A 6,000-nucleotide genomic window follows, 5' to 3' on the forward strand; every position below is an offset into this window, starting at 1 on the left:
AAAGCATTCGATTTCGCCGGCGCCCTAGAAAGGCAGCCACGCTCGGCAACCCCAACTCCTCGCCGGCCTTACCTTCTGCTGCTAGCGCGAACCCAGGGGCTAAGGGGTCCCGCTCTCAGCGGCGGCGGTGGCGGGGACAGTGGCACATGCCATCTGTTAGCGACAGAAGCAAAAGCCGCGCTGCGCTAGGTGGCCCCGATGCGGGGAGAGCCTCTAGCACGGGTGGCTACCCAATGCCGCCATTTTAAAGCGAGGCTCCTGAAATCATTAGATATAAGCAAATTAAAGCCCGCCCCACCTACAGAACTTCGGGGCTGGGACGGGCAACCCGGCTTCGAGTCGGCCGCGGTGGGGTAGAAAATGTCAAGTGAGAGACGCACACAGGGACTCCGGGACGGAGGCGACATCCCTCCGACCCCCTCCCCCCTCCCCGCCACCCCCCGGGCTCGGGCGAGCCTCCTTGCGAGTCCAGAGACCTGAGGATTTTCTTTTTCTCCACTACTCCGGGACCCTTTCCTGGGGCCCGCCGGCGGGCTGGGGGACAGTGGGGGCCCGGGGGCGGCCCTCCCCGCGCCTCCCGAGCGCTTGGTTTAGTCCACTTGGAGCACACCTCGCGCTCCGGGCTCCCCGGCGGCAGGCGGGCGGGCGCGGGGCTCCGGGCCCGGCGAGCGGCTGCCATGGCAACCCGGGACCAAACCCCGCCCGGCCGCAGCCAAAGGCGTGCCCTCCGCCGGCCCGCCGGCCGGCCAGCCGGTCGGTCCTCGGCAGCGCCCGCCGACCCGGCGGCCCTCGCGGTGCCCCGCGCCCGGCACACGCGCGGCGCGCCGAGGGCACGGCGCCGGCAAGGGGACTCCCGGCGCCCCAGCGGCAACTCCCGCCCAACTCCGGCGGGCTGGGAAGCGGCGCGCTGCCCCGCCCGGCCAGGTAGCGCGGCGCGCCCCGCACCGGCCCCACCGCCGCCGCCGACCTCACCTGGCCCGGCGCGCGCGGCTCGCAGCTCCGGACGCGGCGGGAATCCAGCGGCGTGCAGCCCCCGACTTCGCGCCCAGCCCGGGACTCTCGGTCCTCCGCCTCCCTCGCTGCTCCCGGAGAGCGCCAAAAAGTAGCGCTCCAGATCACGCTCGCTCCGAGTGTTGGCACTGTGTTCCTGTAGCGATGTGTATATTCTTTGAGTCTTTCTTTAGCTCACGGGTCTCGTGCAGCGGAGCGCGGGCTTTATTCTCAGGGGGTGTGGCGCCTCTTCCCCCAGCCCGCCAGCCCAGCCCCCACTTCAAGGGCTTTTTGCCATTTCATTATTAAGGGAAGGGGCTGGGGCAGCAAATCATAACGCTCAGGTTTTGCAAAAGCGAGAACAGAACTTACACACTGCCCCAGAGGGGATGGGGGTGGGGGTGGAGGTGGGGGTGGGGGAGGGAGGCAGCAAAGTTTGTAGAGCTGCAGGACCTGAAGTGCCAATGAGAAATGCAGTGCGGTTCGAAGCTGGACGCTTCTAGACACTCTGGATATAAGATGAAATAGGTAATTCCAAAAATGACCTTAGTCAATAAATACGTCGGCCCACTGAAGACAAAATACATATATATTTATATACTCACCAACACTCATCAGCTGCCTTCCTGAGTCCTCTCTTTTCTATAAATTCTTTATTTCCCTTTAAAACCCTGATCTCAGAAAGGGAAATGTTGGTCTGTACGAATAGCTCCCCTCTTTAACGGAGTTTGAAGGGGAGGAGGAGCCCTAAGGTAGAGTTCCAGATACTTTTGAATGACAAGTGGACAAAGCAAATGCAATTATATATTTTGATTTTTTCAAAAAATGTACATCTGGATAGCTAAATTACAAGTTTCTTTTTAATGCAAGTGTGATAGGAACACCAGCTGTTCCTTAACTGGAGCCCAATGGTAATCAATGCATGCTTTTTATTTAATCTTAGGAGGACAATTGTAGTCTGAAACACACGTATATGCAGGATGCTCCGTGACAAGCTCATAGCAATTCATGGGCTGCTCTCCTGCCATGAACTGCTTCACCCCAGTAACAGAGTTCCACGTGCCCTGCAGAAAGTGCAGAAACGTCACAGGAGGTATTCAAGCAGCAGTTAAATCGAAGAGTGGGGTGAATTCTCAGGCTAATTACATTTTTAAAAATTCTACCGGACTGATCCAAATAGAATTCTCCAGCTAATATTAGGCAAGAAATCAATCTCTGTTAAATGTGAGATAATAGGAGCAGGATCATAATGGTTGGAAGAACACTGGCACAAACTGTCCTTTAAATAATTGAGAAAAACCCTCTGTGGCATTTGACAAGCATTGTGAAAGTTATCAGGACAACAGGCAGGGGCGATGTCTGATAGGTTTGTAATACTGAGTAGAATCCTAAGCATGAGTCAAACAAAAGGCAGGAGTTTCTAGTTATTTGAAAAGAAGGAGAGGGGGAAAAAAGAGACTAATTCCTAGCCACCTTTCTGCACCTCCCTTCCAACTTACCAAATGACCTGCCCTACTCTAAAAGTCAAATTTGGCTGATGTATAGGAAGTGGCTTTTGCAGTCCAGAGACTAAAAGTAGGAGGTGTTGGCTACCGCAGTAGGCTGGAGAGAAGGGCAAGGCTGAATTATATAACTCTATACCCAATGATCTAACAAATGAGGAACTGTTATCACAGCAAGTCAACAAAGGACTCTTTATACTAAACGTGACTTGGGTCAACACCAGTTCCCTTACCTCTGCCCACCATTGCAAACCACATCTCCTATGGGACACTGGCTTTCCCTAATTCCACACAAGCTGGCTTGATTTTATTGTTCCTTCATGGCTGAAATAATTGTTTTATCATAAATTTCAGGTCACAAAGAGGACAGCTTGGTTGTTCTCTGGGTAGCACAGCTTCAACACTGTCTCTTGCTGGACATTTCTGACTGGTGAAAGTTGCAAATGAGACTTCATTATTCTCTCTTCTCCACACTGAAGGGAAGAAAAACCTTATAAACAAATTTGAGCCTGGTAAACTGTCCTCCTTGTATCCAGGCTGGTGTGACAAATGAAGGTAGGCAAATTTCCATGCTACGGGTTCATTAGGGAGTGTTTTCAAAAGCGGTAGGAAATTGCTGTCCCCTTCCCTCAGCATTTTAAAAGGGTCCATTTACTCTCAGGGGGTAGACTCACCTTGGAATTACTTTCCAATTTAGTAGAGTGGGTAGAGCTAGACAACCTTTTCTTTTATTTTCTTTTCCTTAGGCATGATTGGAGGGGACGACCCAGGAAAAATTAAGTTGTATACTCACTGATCCACTAGATGAGTTCTTAATGTATGTACATTATAGTTTCTGAATACTTAACACTTCTTTTCCCCTTGCATTTTGGGCTAGTCTCAGAACCACTAGTCCTAATGGATCTTCACTCTCCCTCCGTCAGTCAAATAGAGGTGGGTAACCAAACATTTAAACACACTTAGGGAACATACTCTCCGTATTCTCACATACAGATGTAAAAGCTAAGACTGGAGGTAAGGATGTAGAAGCCTCTCAAGTGGCGTGTTCTTCCAATAAATCTAATTAACTTTGACTGATACAGGAAAGAATTCTAAAAGTTATGTAATGGTTTAGTAACAAAAGGATTATTGTAATCCACCACTGAACAAATGTTGCTGTATTTTTTTTTAAAGATACTGAATAGGTGAAAAGTTAAACTCTCTCATATATCAGTGCACCATGCTTCCGAGGGATTTTTGAATTCTCAATTTATTCTATCAGAATTATGCTTTTACTCCTTTCCTAAGTCACATAACTCATTATTCATTTTAAAAGATGGTCAGCTGATACTGCTAGACATGCAGGCAGGGTCATGCTATGCAGAGAAATGTGAAACATCACCTTCCTCTTTTGAACTTGTTTGATAATTACCTATTATTATTAGCAAATAGTACTGTTTGCTGCTGCTGTGTTCTAGCGACAGCTCCGCAGCCTACAACCCACAACACTATTTGTGGTGACTCCATACAGAAGTCTCTGGCTATTTAAGGGTGGCTGAAGGGCTACAGGCACTCTGTCTATCAGATCTAATCCCTTGAATCTGTTTGTCTGATAGACAGAGTGCCTGAAGAACTATGGACAGGAGGCAGTGATCAAAACCATCCCCAAGAAAGAGAAATGCAAAAAGGCAAAATGGTTGTCTGAGGAGGCCTTACAAATAGCTGCGAAAATAAGAGAAGCGAAAGGCAAAGGAGAAAAGGAGATATATCTCTCTGAATGTAGAGTTCCAAAGAATAGCAAGGAGCGATAAGAAAGCCTTCCTAAGTGATCAATGCAAAGAAATAGAGGAAAACAGTAGAATGGGAAAGAATAGAGATCTCTTCAAGAAAATTAGAGATACCAAGGGAACATTTCATGCAAAGATGGGCTCAATAAAGGACAGAAACAGTATGGACCTAACAGAAGTGGAAGATATTAAGAAGAGGTGGCAAGAATACACAGAAGAACTATACAAAAATGATCTTTATGACCCATATAATCACGATGGTATAATCACTCACCTAGAGCCAGACATCCTGGAATGCGAAGTCAAGTGGGCCTTAGGAAGCATCACTATGAGCAAAGCTAATGGAGGTGATAGAATTCCAGCTGAGCTATTTCAAATCCTAAAATATGATGCTTTGAAAGTGCTGTCCTCAATATGCCACCCAATTTGGAAAACTTGACAGTGGCCACAAGACTGGAAAAAATCAGTTTTCATTCCAAGCCCAAAGAAAAGCAATGCCAAAGAATCTTCAAACTACCACACAATTGCACTCATCTCACACACTAGCAAAGTAATGCTCAAAATTCTGCAAGCTAGGCTTCAACAGTAAATGAACCAAGAACTACCAGATGTTCAAGATGGAGTTAGAAAAGGCAGAGGAACCAGAGATCAAATTGCAAACATCCACTGGATTGTAGAAAAAGTAAGAGAATTCCAGAAAAACATCTACTTCTGCTTTATTGACTATGCCAAAGCATTTGACTGTGTGGATCACAACAAACTGGAAAATTCTTAGATGGGAATACCAGACCACCTTACCTGCCTCCTGAGAAATCTGTATGCACATCGAGATGCAACAGTTAGAACTGGACATGGGACAACAGACTGGTTCCAAATTGGAAAAGGAGCACGTCAATGCTGTATACTGTCACCCTGCTTATTTAACTTATATGCAGAGTACATCATGAGAAACGCTGGGCTGGATGAAGCACAAGCTGGAGTCAAGATTGCTGGGAGAAATATCAATAACCTCAGATATGCAGATGATACCACCCTTATGGCAGAAAGCGAAGAAGAACTAAAGAGCCGCTTGATGAAAGTGTAAGAGGAGAGTGAAAAAACTGGTTTAAAACTCAACATTCAAAAAACAAAGATCGTGGCATCCAGTCCCATCACTTCATGGCAAATAGATGGTGAAACAATGGAAACAGAGACTTTATTTTCTTGAGCTCCAAAATCACTGCAGATGGTGACTGCAGCCATAAAATTAAAAGACGCTTGTTCCTTGGAGGAAAAGTTATGACCAACCTAGACAGCATGGACAGAGGAGCCTGGTAGGCTGCAGTCCATGGGGTCGCTAAGAGTCTGACACGACTGAGCGACTTCACTTTCACTTTCCACTTTCATGCATTGGAGAAGGAAATGGCAACCCACTCCAGTGTTCTTGCCTGGAGAATCCCAGGGACGGGGGAGCCTGGTGGGCTGCCATCTATGGGGTCGCACAGAGTCGGACACGACTGAAGCGACCTAGCAGCAGCAGCAGCAGACAGCATAAGCAGAGACATTACTTTACTGACAAAGGTCTGTCTTGTTAAAGCTGTGGTTTTTCCAGTAGTCATGTATGGGTGTGAGAATTGGGCAATAAAGAAAGCTGAGCTCCGAAGAATTGATGCTTTTGAACTGTGGTGTTGGAGAAGACTTGAGAGTCCCTAAGACTGCAAGGAGATCAAGCCAGTCAATCCTAAAGGAAATCAACCCTGAAT

General features: G+C 47.8%; 1 protein-coding gene across 7 annotated transcripts in view; it reads right to left on the reverse strand.

Annotated features, from left to right (window-relative positions):
* Positions 1 to 1,286, reverse strand: part of MBNL3 (muscleblind like splicing regulator 3) — a 121,228-nt gene extending 119,942 nt beyond the window's left edge. For 5 of the 7 annotated variants that reach the window (XM_059883512.1, XM_059883513.1, XM_059883511.1 and 2 more), the window contains exon 1: positions 73 to 369. The gene's annotated coding sequence lies outside the window, so the exon portion shown is untranslated. Of the gene's footprint in view, positions 1 to 72; positions 370 to 972 lie in introns of those variants that run through there. The other 2 variants (XM_024988182.2, XM_059883509.1) reach the window with 1 other exon arrangement.
* Between the last annotated feature and the right edge of the window lie 4,714 nt (positions 1,287 to 6,000).

Source organism: Bos taurus, chromosome X (genome assembly GCF_002263795.3).
Source record: "Bos taurus isolate L1 Dominette 01449 registration number 42190680 breed Hereford chromosome X, ARS-UCD2.0, whole genome shotgun sequence".
Lineage (NCBI taxonomy): Eukaryota > Metazoa > Chordata > Mammalia > Artiodactyla > Bovidae > Bos > Bos taurus.